Source organism: Triticum dicoccoides, chromosome 3A (assembly GCF_002162155.2).
Source record: "Triticum dicoccoides isolate Atlit2015 ecotype Zavitan chromosome 3A, WEW_v2.0, whole genome shotgun sequence".
Classification (NCBI taxonomy): domain Eukaryota; kingdom Viridiplantae; phylum Streptophyta; class Magnoliopsida; order Poales; family Poaceae; genus Triticum; species Triticum dicoccoides.
In genome coordinates this window covers 37,368,201-37,380,976 of record NC_041384.1, presented here as the reverse complement: position 1 = coordinate 37,380,976, position 12,776 = coordinate 37,368,201, and positions in this window count along the sequence as shown.

Sequence of the window (12,776 nt, the reverse complement as noted above, 5' to 3'; positions counted from 1 at the left end):
CTTAGTGCATTCGTCACATAGCAATCCTTACTCCTCATGTTGATATCGATTGATGGGAATCTCCATAGCTCATTGGTTAGCCACATCGATGTGAGACTTTCTTACTTCTTTGTCTTCTTTATATTTACCCTATCATCATACTCTATTCCAACAGTACAGTTATATCCATGGCTTGCGCTTATGTATTGCGTAAGAGTTTAAAAAGTTGAAGCGCGTTAAAAAGTATGAACCAATTGCTCGGCTTGTCATCGGGGTTGTGCATGATAAATACTTTGTGTTAAGAAGACAGAGCATGACAAGACTATATGATTTTGTATGGATAACATATTTTAGCATTGATCTTTTGAAAGACATGGTTGCTTGTTTATATGCTTGAGTATCTAAATTATTATGTCAACACTAGACTATTGCTTTGAATCATATAAAAAGTCAAATGTCCATGCTATAAAGAAAAAAATATGATATGACATGTTAAACAGCACTCCACTAAAAAATTCTGTTTTTATCATTTACCTACTCGAGGACGAGTGGAAGTTAAGCTTAGGGATGTTGGTACGTCTCCAACGTATCTATAATTTTTGATTGTTCCATGCTGCTATATTATCAATTTTGGATGTTTTATAATCATTTTATATCATTTTTAGATACTAACCTATTGACATAGTGCCAAGTGCCAGTTCCTGTTTTTCTGTGTTTTTTACATCGCAGAAAATCAATATCAGACGGAGTCCAAATGCCACGAAATTTTACGGACATTTTTTATGAACCAGAAGGAACATGTTGGGCCCTAGTTGCACCTGGGGGAGTCCCGAGGAGGGGACAACCCACCAAGGCGCGCCATGAGGCTCAGGCACGCCCTGGTTGGTTGTGCCCACCTCGGGTGCTCCCCGGACCGCCTCTTTGCTCAATAAATACGCCAAAAATATCAAAACCCTAGGGGGTTGACAAAATATTCATCCAGCCACCGCAGAGTCCAGAACCACCAGATCCAATCTAGATACCATCTCGGATGGGGTTCACCACCTTCATTGGTGCCTCTCTGATGATGCGTGAGTAGTTCTTTATAGACCTTCAGGTCTGTAGTTAGTAGCTAGATGGCTTCATCTCTCTCTCTCTCTTTATTGATTCTTAATACAATGGTTTCTTGGAGATCCGTATGATATAACTCTTTTTCTGGTCTGTTTGTTGGATGAACTTTGAGTTTATAATCAGTCATATATATCTTTTTATATCCATGAAAGTTATTTGAGTTTCTTTGATCTCTTATAGCCTAGTGTTTCTTCTCCGGTATTTGGGTTTTGTTTGACCAACTTGATCTATTTATCTTACAATAGGAAGAGGTGCCCGGTAGTGGGTTCGATCTTACGGTGCTTGATCCCAGTGACAGAATGGAAACCGACACGTATGTATCATTGCATTAAGGATAAAAGGATGGGATCTATATCTACGCAATAGATAAACGGATCTTGTCTACATCATGTCATCGTTCTTATTGAATTACTCCTTTTTTGCATGAACTTAATACACTAGATGCATACTGGATAGCGGTCAATGTGTCGAGTAATAGTAGTAGATGCAGGCAGGAGTCGATCTACTAATCTTGGACGTGATGTCTATGTAATGATCATTGCCTAGATATCGTCATAATTATTTGAGGTTCTATCAATTGCCCAACAGTAATTTGTTTACCCACCGTTTTCTATCTTTCTCGAGAGAAGCCACTATTGAAATCTACGGCCCCAGGGTCTTCTTTCTCATATATTTGCTTGCGATCTACTTTCTCTTTGTATTTTTATTTAGATCTATTAAACCAACAATACAAAAATACTTTGTTGCACTTTATTTTATTTGCGATCTATTATTTCAATCTATTACAATTTCTCGCATCGTCATCCGAAAGGGATTGACAACACCTTTAACACGTCGGGTTGTGAGGTGTTGTTACTTGTGTGCAGGTTACGTTGTGTTGCTTGGTTCTCCTACTGGTTTGATAAGCTTGGTTTCTTCACTGAGGGAAATACCTACCGTCATTGTGCTGCATCATCAATTCCTCTTTTAAGAAATACCGACATAGTCCTAGCAGACAGGAGTTTTTCTGACGCTATAGTCAGAGAATAATCAGGGCGCCAACGTCCACACCCACGCGCCATCTAATCAAATCAGAATTCACGCCCTCGTACTTGCACTAAAGACGGTTATAGCAGACCAGAATCATGACGAGAAGCACAAGTAAATATATGAAACTGTTGTCTGGTTGTATGTGAGCACACATAATTTGTTTATTTATCAAGTAAGCAACACATAGTGAGTAATTTTCAGAAGTGCATCAGCATCATATGCAACACTATAGCAATGCAGCTGGTCCTCTGCTCTCTGAAAAAGGTTCCAGTTTTCATCTCACACCTAACCTAATTAATTCACCCAGAGCAAGAGCAGAGCATGAGAGAGAGAGAGATCTTAAAGAGTCGGAGCAGCGGCGGAAGAATCAGTCAGACCTGGTGGTGGTGCATGGTGCATCAACCCAAATCAAAACCAACATGGTCATGGCGGCAGGCTGCAGACCTCCATGGCGTGGTTGTGGACAAGGATGGAGCCTGCCCTGTAGGGCTGGACACGAGCCGAGCCGAGCCGAGTTAGGTCCGAGCCACGCTTTAGCTCGCTCTAGAGCGGCTCGGCTCGGCTTGGCTCATGAAACCAACGAGCTGCATATGGGTGGCTCAGCTCGATTTTTCACTGACGGGGTCTAGCCCGAGCGGCTCGTGACAGGACGGCAAGCGACGTGGGCAGTGTGGCAGCGCGGCTTGGCGAACACAGCGGCCGACGTCGGGGAGGACTAGGAGCAGAGAAGGACGTGGGTGGGTAGCACGCGAGCACCGGCGTGCGTGTGTGCGCTTGGCGACGATGTCATGCCTGCATGCGCGCGCGCCGACGACGGCATGCGTAGGCGCGGCGTCCAGCGGGGTCGCGTTGTCCTGCCCCAAGTGCACCTGCGGTATGTTGCCCAGCGCCACCGCAACGTCACCCTTCTCCTCCTCTTGCTTGGAAAGAGAATGGCAGATCGATGGATGGCGTCGGGAAGAAGAATAGATTGCAAGGAGGGAGGCTGGGGGCGACCTATGTGTGCGGCGGCGGCGGCGGGGATGGTGCTGGATGGGGTGCGTGGGTGCGTGCTGCTCGTGTAGGTCAGAGAAAGGGGTTTGCTTTGTATTGGGCTTGGCCTGCTCGTGTAGCGCTAGGCTACGGAATGTTAAAATTTGAGTGTGCGAAGAAATGGCCCCCGAGCTGGACCGAGCGAAAACAGGCTTGGCTCGGTCGCTGAACGGGCCTATATTTCCAGCTCGGCTCGTCCTTTTTAGTTGGCGGGCCGAGCCCAGTCGGGCCGAGCTAGAACAAGCTTCAAGCCGGGCTAAAATGCTCACTCGTACGTCCAGCCCTACTGCCCTGTGTGCGAGGAAGGGAATGAGGCTGAGCCAAATTGATCGAAGAGGAGAAGATGGCGAGAGAGTGGGTATCTTGACGCGGGCCCAGCTTTCCAAAGCTTCACCGGATCGATCAAGCTGTGCACATAGATCACCAGAGAAACCATGCCAAAACAGTAAGGAGAAAAGGCATGCTGATGGTTATGTATCTGCGTTGTGTTGATGTGTTATTCTTTGTATACCACAAAATTCTATTGAATATGCAAGTCAAAACTACACCATGGTGGTCTGCCAATAAAAATGAAATTGAAGTCAATTCCTTCTCTTGGACACAATCCATAAATTGAGTAATCAGCAAATCAACACTACTATGAGTTGACTACTGGATTATCAACTAACCCTTGTTAATAATTGAGATGCTAATATGTTACTGAATTTCCCACCAGACTAGAGTCACAAAATCTCAAGGTTCTGAATTTTCTGCAAGACTCGTTGAGAAGTTGAACAAGCAAAGACAAGCCCAATTGAAGGGAGAAAACTTGGCTTGCAGTTTAGGAGAGCAGCAGGTTCGTTTGTCAACAATAAACCTTAATAAGTAGGACGCCGATAGCTGCCACACGTGTGGTATATTCGATATGCGCCCACACATCCTGTATGGTGTGAGCAGGAGGCAGCCCACACGGGCTGTGTGTGGGCGGACATTAGAATTGCCCACATGTGTGGGCGCGGCTACTTCGTGCCACATGTCCAACAAATACTATTCATCTCCACCCCGCGCATGTGGCACGAATCAAAAATGCCCACACGTCCTAGCGCAGCTACGTTAGGTACCCCGCGGGATGGCGATTTACTTGCCATCCTGGTTGGCAGATGTACTTCTTCGGGATGGAAAGTGTAGTTGTAAAAGCATGGCAACTCTATCTGTTTTGATTAACTATAGTTGCCATGTCTAATTCATGGTAGTTGCCGCGTGTAATCAAACCGTAGTTTCCGTGTGTGATTAACTACTTGCCACATATGGTCAAACAGTAGTTGCCATGTGTATTATCTAGTTGTCACGTGTAGTCTAACCATAGTTGCCATGTATCGTTAATCACAGTTGCCATGTGAATTTATCTGGTTGCCAGGTACGCGCAACTGCAGTTGCCGTCTAGCAAAGAATCACAGTTGCCATGTGTATTTACCTAGTTGCCACGTTCGCGTAACTGCAGTTGCCATCCACAACGTAGGAGTGTCGTGTGGGCGAAAAGCAGTTCGCCCACACGCGAATGACCTAGGTGGTGGCTGTGTGGGCAGAAACTAGTTCGCCCACACAGCACAGCTGGCAAACAGCGTGGTGCGGGCGTGTGGGCAAACTCTCCAACGCCCACACACCAGCCCCGTCCTATGTGGCACATCAAATCCACCTTTTCATGTCAAGATTCGTGCAAAAAACAGCGAACGATAATCCAGACGTGTGGGCGAGTTAAGTAACGCCTACATGTGTGGGCGTTAGTGTTTCCGAATAAGTATTTTTTGCGTGCCTTGCCCTTGAGTATTCAACTAGGAGTATATAGGCCCTGTTCGGTACCACTCCGCTCCACAACTCCGGGAGCAGAGTTGGTGGAGCTATAGTTTAAAATGGTGGAGCTGCACTTGCCTCGCTCCACAGATTCTAGAGTAGATGACTACCGAACAGGGCCATAGTAGTAGCCCCAATGTCAGGAGAGAGATTTCTATTTTACTGATCAACGTGCTAGTGGTAGTTTAAGCTGATTGCGGTGCTCACAGATAATCTGAAAAGAAGAAACCGTTCTTTTTCTGCTTCCCCTTCTCACTCCACCTCCAGCCTAGCTAGTTGGGTAGTTCATGTCTCGCCTCGCTTCGCCCCCCTTCCAAATCGCAACAAGGCCGCAATATAATCAGTGCTATGCAATTAAAGAAACTAGGTGATATTAGTATGCCATATTGTAAACATTTATGAGGTGCATTCTTAGAGTGTAGATAAGGGATAAAAGGAAAATGAACTTATCACTGAAGTAGTCATATTGTAAACATTTATGAGGTGCATTCTTAGAGTGTAGATAAGGGATAAAAGGAAAATGAACTTATCACTGAAGTAGTATGTTTGCGAGGTCACAGAGACCACAGTTGGAAAATGTGGTAGTACAACATGTGGAAATTCTTGCTAAGTTCAAATATATACATATATAAATAATATAATCAGCTTAAGCAAGTTTGGTGTATTATACTGATATAGATGTTGACTCATACGATAATTTTGCAATGATGTGAAGTTTATTCTAGTACAAACTAACCCAATTTCATACATAGAGATTATTTTACTATTCATAATTTGTTGAAGGGAGATAATTCTCCAGATCGTTCGGATATAAGTACATCTACAACAAACGACTGGAACCATAAAAATAATTTTACTGGCCAGAAAGGCAATGCATGCAGCAGTTTGAGACGTATATATGCCACTGTTAGGGAGATATAAGGTAGTTGATACAAAGGAGCGATAACCTTAATACATGAATGTAAGATGACTGTAACCATATATTGATGGAATAAGACACTTGGTAGTGTAGCAGTAGAGATTTAGTGAGGGGGAAACTTTTAAAGTTGCAACCTTCTTGGATGTATGCATCAGACTTGAAAAAATGCCAAGTGACCAAAGTTTATAATTAAGCAAGATGAACTTGGGACATTTAAATCAATAATAGAAGTATAAACAGAAGTTTCCCAAGCAACGAATGATGAACTGTAAAAAGGACCGAGAATTAAAGATTGATGAGAAATCATGAATTTTGGACTGTAATTACCTCTTTGACAGGAACGTCGAGGTAGAGGATACAGGCCGGCTGCAATGCCATGCTCTTGTATGTCAGACTTTAAGCCTTTATATATAACTCTACAGAAAGAGTAGGAACATACAGATCATAAACTAATTAAACTCTTTCTGCTTCAAAATTGAATATGAACTACTATATGATGTTATGAACTAATGGACTTGTTATCACTAATTGCAGAAATTTCTCAAATGAGTGATCAAATGGTTATTGAGAAATAGATAGATATCATACCACATCACTGAAGATTTCAGGGACCTCATGAACCTAGCTAACTAACATCTGTTAAAGTTACATATACCTACTGCTATAGGTTGAGCGATTAAAATAGGTGCTGATGATCAGTGGTGTCATCCGCGTGGACAGCAGGACCTCATCGAACAGCGAAATCCTGTTTAGTACATTACAGGATATCAATTTTTCCCAATCTTGTAAACAGAAGGGTTCAGAAAGGTAACCAATTGATGTAATTGTATACAAAAGAAACATCAAATTTAAGCTAGTATCTAGTATATGGTAAATTCCCGGTACCTCTTTAATTGGTACCTCATCACTGGTCCTCTTCTTATTATCTCTTCGTCTTCCAGCACATGTCACTGGCATCTTCATCATGATCAGGATCTCCCCCAAGGATCAGGCAAGGTAGATCTGTTTCCAAAATGCAATGTTTTAATGTTTTTGTTGGGCCGCAAGAAAACCCACCAGTCAATCTCTGTTCTTGCTCCACGGAGAAATAAGATGACTGACAGATCAGACATGGGCAGCAGCAAGAATCGCTCACCTGGAATCCTTCCGACCTACTCTTCCTAGGCGCCTTCTTGAATTTCTAGAGGCAAGACCTGCAATGGACCCGCATAATATATGAAGGCAGAACCATCAAGCCATCGACACTGATTGGGGTGCAGCTGCACGGGTTACTCCTGCAATGGGAGGTAGAGGAGTAAGATCTGATGGAGAAGGTGAAGAGAGATGTGATTCGGTGGGTGGAAGAGCAAATGTCGGGGAGAAGAGCCCCTCTGTTAAATCTAGCACCAAGGGCAAAATAGTGAGGGGCGATTAATCCTCTTCTTTCATGTGCATCTGTGGCTGACGTTTCATATCGTGAGTGAATAGCATGTCAGTTGGAAGAGAGAGCGACGGCGAGTGAGGTTGGAGCGAGGAAGACGAAGCCTAGTCGCATCGATCAACTACAATTACATGGGCTCACCCCACGCACCAAAAACCTGCCCAAGCCTACATGGGCTGGCACCAATGACAAAGCCAGCCACATATGATTTATTGGACCCGGCAGCCCAGTTGTTGGCTTACACGCGAGTACATCTGCAGCCCAGCCAAAAAAATCGAGTCGTAGCGCTAGGAGGCAGCCAGCGAGCAGGGCCGCTCGAAAGAACGAAGCAGTATTTTCCACTTCGCGGTGGCAAGTCTCGGTAATTTTGTTCACTTATGATCAGACGGCTGGCACTGCTTAGTTATACTACATCAACGGCTATAATAATTCAGATGACGTGGCTTCATGAGGATCTAGAGAAATCAGCTAGTGGGGTGCTCCTATTTAGATATAGAAGATTGTTGAAAATATGAGCAAATTACTACGAGATTTAATCCGAATAAACAGAAGATAAATCATGACCACAACAGCAGAGATTAAACTAATCATGCGAACTAGCATAGCAGATGAACATATCACATCTAGGGCACACACTAGAAGCACGAATTCTACCACGATCTCGAACAGGAAGGATAGAATCACATACGGTGCAGCGGGTGCAGCACCGCCGGCGTTGACGTTGTCGCCCATGTCGTCGAGGACGAGGTTGCCGAGGTCGGGGAAGAAGTCGTCGTTCGCGAAGTCGTCGCTGCCAGCAGTCGCGCGAGTGTGCTCCCCAAAAACCTGATCGCCCCTCTCCCGTACAGGATCACGAGAGGCGGGGTTCCGGAGGCCTGCTGTCCCTTCTCGTGGAGCACGCTGGAAGGAGGGATGGAGAAGACTTGCTTGGCGGCGCAATGATCTGGAACGGTGGTGAGAAACCATACGAAGCGGCGGCGGCTAGGGTAGACGTCTGCCTGACTATATAGTGCGGGCCGGGTAGGTCGTGGGAGTAAACCCCATGTACGAGTCGTCACGATCCAAAATAAACAAAAACGGTTCAGTAATTAACGCGTCCATTAATTATTAATTAATGACTCATTAATTTTTCCATGCAGCAAAAATATAGACAACGTGCATAGCTCTGTCCTCGGCTCGGCTCAATCCCGCAACCCGCGGCGCGCCGTGACGAGGCGAGGCGAGGCGTGGCGAGGCGCGCGAGGAGGAGGAGGGCGCGTGTAGGTCTCCTCTTCTCATGGTCATACAAGTGGTAGAAGAGCTCACCTTATAAAGAAGTGCAACTCTCTCTCAACTTCCGGGGTGGGACTAAACTTTAGCCTCACTCACTCCACTCACATGTGTGCATGAATGGGCCAAGAGAATTTCAGAATTTTAGTTGGGCTTTGGGCCAATGGCCTACTAGCAAAATTCCAACAATCCCCCACAAAGACTCATTGGCACATCTCATCATTTAGTTCCAAAACATTGTTTTATATATCGGTGCTTAGTGGAGACTGTGAAGTTGAACTTCCACTTAGAAATTTATGCTACACTAGATCACAACTTGAATAGTGGACTATGCCTTGAACTACAAGTTTTCTGTGAAACTAGTTTCACACAAATTCTTGACCGATACTGGGCTGCCGCAAGGCTTCCCCGTGGGTGGAGCATATACGTCATACTCCAGGGCCTTTCCTGAATTTATTAGAGAACACCCAATTCTCACAGACTGCGACGTTAACAGTCAAATTCATATAGTTGTGTTCCTCAGAAGATGTTCTGCAGGACAACATCTCTGCTTACCCGAATAAGCCACTTGGAACACATTAAGATAAGTATCAACCTGCCATGTAGATCAGGAGAGTATTGCATCTTCACGGAGTGGGATAATTAATATAGGGATACTCTCCTCCCAGCTGACCAACAGCTTGTCTCCCACTTCTACTTCACGGGATCTCCGATCACATAGAGTGGGTTACCATTATGGACAACTCATGCGGTGGGTCTCAAACCCATCTCCATCGATGCATTATCTATCACATTACGTGATAGACCCTTTGTGAAGGGATATGCCAAGTTTTTCGACGTTTGGATATAATCGGACGTAATAACTCCGGTGTTCCTCAATTTTCTGACAGATTTTAGTATCCTCTTCACATGCCTTGAGGACTTCATATTGTCCTTAGAACTGTTTATCTTGACGATCACAGTTTGATTATCACAGTTCATCCGGATAGGGGTATTTGTTTTTCAACCATAGGTAAGTTCATCAAGAGTTCACGAAGCCACTCCGCTTCAACAGTGGCAGTGTCTAATGCTGTGAGTTCAGCTTCCATAGTTGACCTCGTTAAGATGGTCTGCTTGCAAGACTTCCAGGAAACAGCGCCACCACCAAGTGTAAAAACATAACCACTTGTGGCCTTAATCTCATCAGCATCAGATATCCAGTTTGAGTCACTATAACCCTCCAGTACCCTTGGATACCCGGTGTATTGAATCCCATAGCTCGCGGTGCCTTTCAAATAGCGCATAACTCTCTCAAGCGCATGCCAATGATCATCTCCCGGTTTTGACACAAACCGACTCAGCTTGCTCATTGCAAAAGAGATGTCAGGCCTCGTGGCACTTGCCAAATACATAAGCGAGCCAATAATCTGAGAATACCTCAGTTGATCTCTAGCAATCCGTCGATTCTTTCGAAGCAACACACTAGCATCATATGGAGTTGGAGAAGGCGTGCAGTCGCTATACCCAAAACGACTTAAGACCTTTTCCACATAATGAGACTGAAGCAGTGTGATCCCACCATTCTCATCTCTCAACAGCTTGATGTTTAAGATAACATCAGCTACTCGTAGATCCTTCATCTCAAAATAGCGAGATAAGAAATCCTTAACCTCCTTGATTAAATCAAGTTTGGTTCCAAAGACCAATATGTCGTCGACATACAGACAAAGAATAACTCCTTTGCCCCCACCATAGCGATAGTACACGCACTTGTCACCATCGTTTACTACAAAGCCGGCAGCAGTTAATGTTCTTTCGAACTTCTCATGCCACTCCTTAGGAGCTTGTTTAAGGCCATATAAAGACTTCAATAACTTGCACACCTTTCCTTCCTGACCAGGTACTACAAAACCATCTAGCTGATCCATGTAAATTTCCTCCTTCTACTCTCCATTGAGGAAAGCCATCTTAACGTCCATTTGATGAACGAGAAGACCATGTGAGGGAGCCAGTGATAGTAGCACCCGAATTGTGGTCAGTCTAGCCACGGGTGAGTAAGTATCAAAGAAGTCTTCATCTTCTTTCTGGGTATAACCCTTGGCCACAAGCCGTGCCTTGTACTTTTCAATCGTACCATCATGTCTAAGCTTCTTCTTGAACACCCACTTACATCCTACAGGTTTGCACCCATAAGGAAGGTCAGTGATCTCCCAGGTACCGTAAGCTAAGATGGAATCCATCTCGCTACGTACAACTTCCTTCCAGTAGTCAGCATCAGGAGATGCATAGGCTTCTGAAATAGTCCTGGGTGTATCATCCACGAGGTACACAATGAAATCATCACCAAAAGAATTTGCAGTCCTCTATCTCTTACTCCTCACAGGAGTTCCATTGTTACCCTCAACAGGATTCTCAACGTGTTCCATCGCAATGGTGGGTTCAGGAATTACAGTGAATTCCTCACTAGATGGAGTAGGTATCTCCTGATTTGATGAACTCGACATATCCTTCATAGGAAATATGTCCTCAAAGAAAGTTGCATCATTTGATTCCATAATCGTACCAACATGCATGTCGGATACCTCAGATTTTATTATCAAAAATCGATAGCTGATGCTATCAAAAGCATAGCCTAGAAGAACACAATCCACGGTTTTTGGTCCAAGCTTGCGCTTCTTGGGAATTGGTATATTGACTTTCGCCAAACAACCCCAAGTACGTAGGTAAGAGAGTTTCAACCTTTTCCTTTCCCATTCCTCAAATGGAGTCATGGTCTTATGCTTTGTGGGAACTCGGTTTAGGACATGACACGCAGTCATTAGCGCCTCCCCCCACCATTCCTTGGATAGACCCGAAGTGTCTAACATGGTGTTAACCATATCAGTTAGAGTTTGATTCTTTCTTTCGGCTACCCCATTTGACAGGGGTGAGTAGGGAGGCGTCCACTCATAGATTATACCATGTTCCGCATAAAACAGATCAAATTCATTGGAAAAATACTCTCCACCACGATCGGATCTAAGCCGTTTAATTTTTCGATCAAGTTGGTTCTCTGCCTCAGCTTTATAGTTTTTAAAGAAAGTCAAAGCCTCATCTTTTGATTTCAGAAGATACACATAACAATATCTAGTGGAGTCATCAGTCAACGTCATGAAGTATCTCTTTCCACCTTTTGTCAACACGCCATTCATCTCACAAAGATCAGAATGTATAAGCTCTAGTGGCGCCAAGTCTCTTGCCTCTGCAGTCTTATGGGACTTGCGAGGTTGCTTAGCTTGGACACATACTTGGCACATGGAGCCTTTGACAGTAGAGATTTTCAGAATTAAATTCTTATTGGCTAACCGCGTCATGCAACCAAAGTTAATATGACAGAGTCGTGAATGCCAAATATCAGACTCATTATTGTGGCAAACATTATTAATAACTTTAGTGCAAATATCTGACAAAGATAGGCGGAACAAGCCTCCGCACTCATAGCCTTTTCCAACAAATTGTCCACACTTAGAAATTACAACTTTATTGGATTCGAAAACCAACTTAAAAGCATCTCGACGTAAACGGGAACCGCTACGAGATTTTTATTGATGGACGGCACATGATGGACGTTCTTCAGACGCACCGTCTTCCCCGAAGTAAACTTCAGATCGACCGTACCAACACCTCGAACGATGGCATGTGACCCGTTCCCCATCAACACGGGTGAAGTCCCTATTTCCTGGTAAGAAGAAAACATGGAGGCGTCAGCACAAACATGTACATTGGCACCGGTGTCAATTAACCAATCAGGGGATTGAAATACTGAAAGGATGGTAGGAAAAATACTGTACCCTGATTCCTTCATATCAGTATCACCGATGACAACATTAGCGTACTTGCCGCTCTTCTCATGTTCGCGCTCCTCAAAGCGGTTAGGACACTTCGGAGCCCAGTGATTAGGATCACCACAGACATGGCAAAGTCCCTTCCCCTTCTTATGAGAATTCTTCTTGAAGTTGGTAGAATGTGATGGCTTGTTCTTTGTATCAAACTTGCCTTTTCCCTGAGTTTTGTTCTTATTGTTTTTGAACTTTTTGGGCTGGGAGTTCTTCTTCTGTACCATGTGGGCACTAGAACCTCCCTCAGCAACTCGAGCACGTGTGTCCTTTGCTCTCGCCTTCTCTTTAACATCAAGAGTACCAATGAGATCCGCAACGGAAAACTCATGTC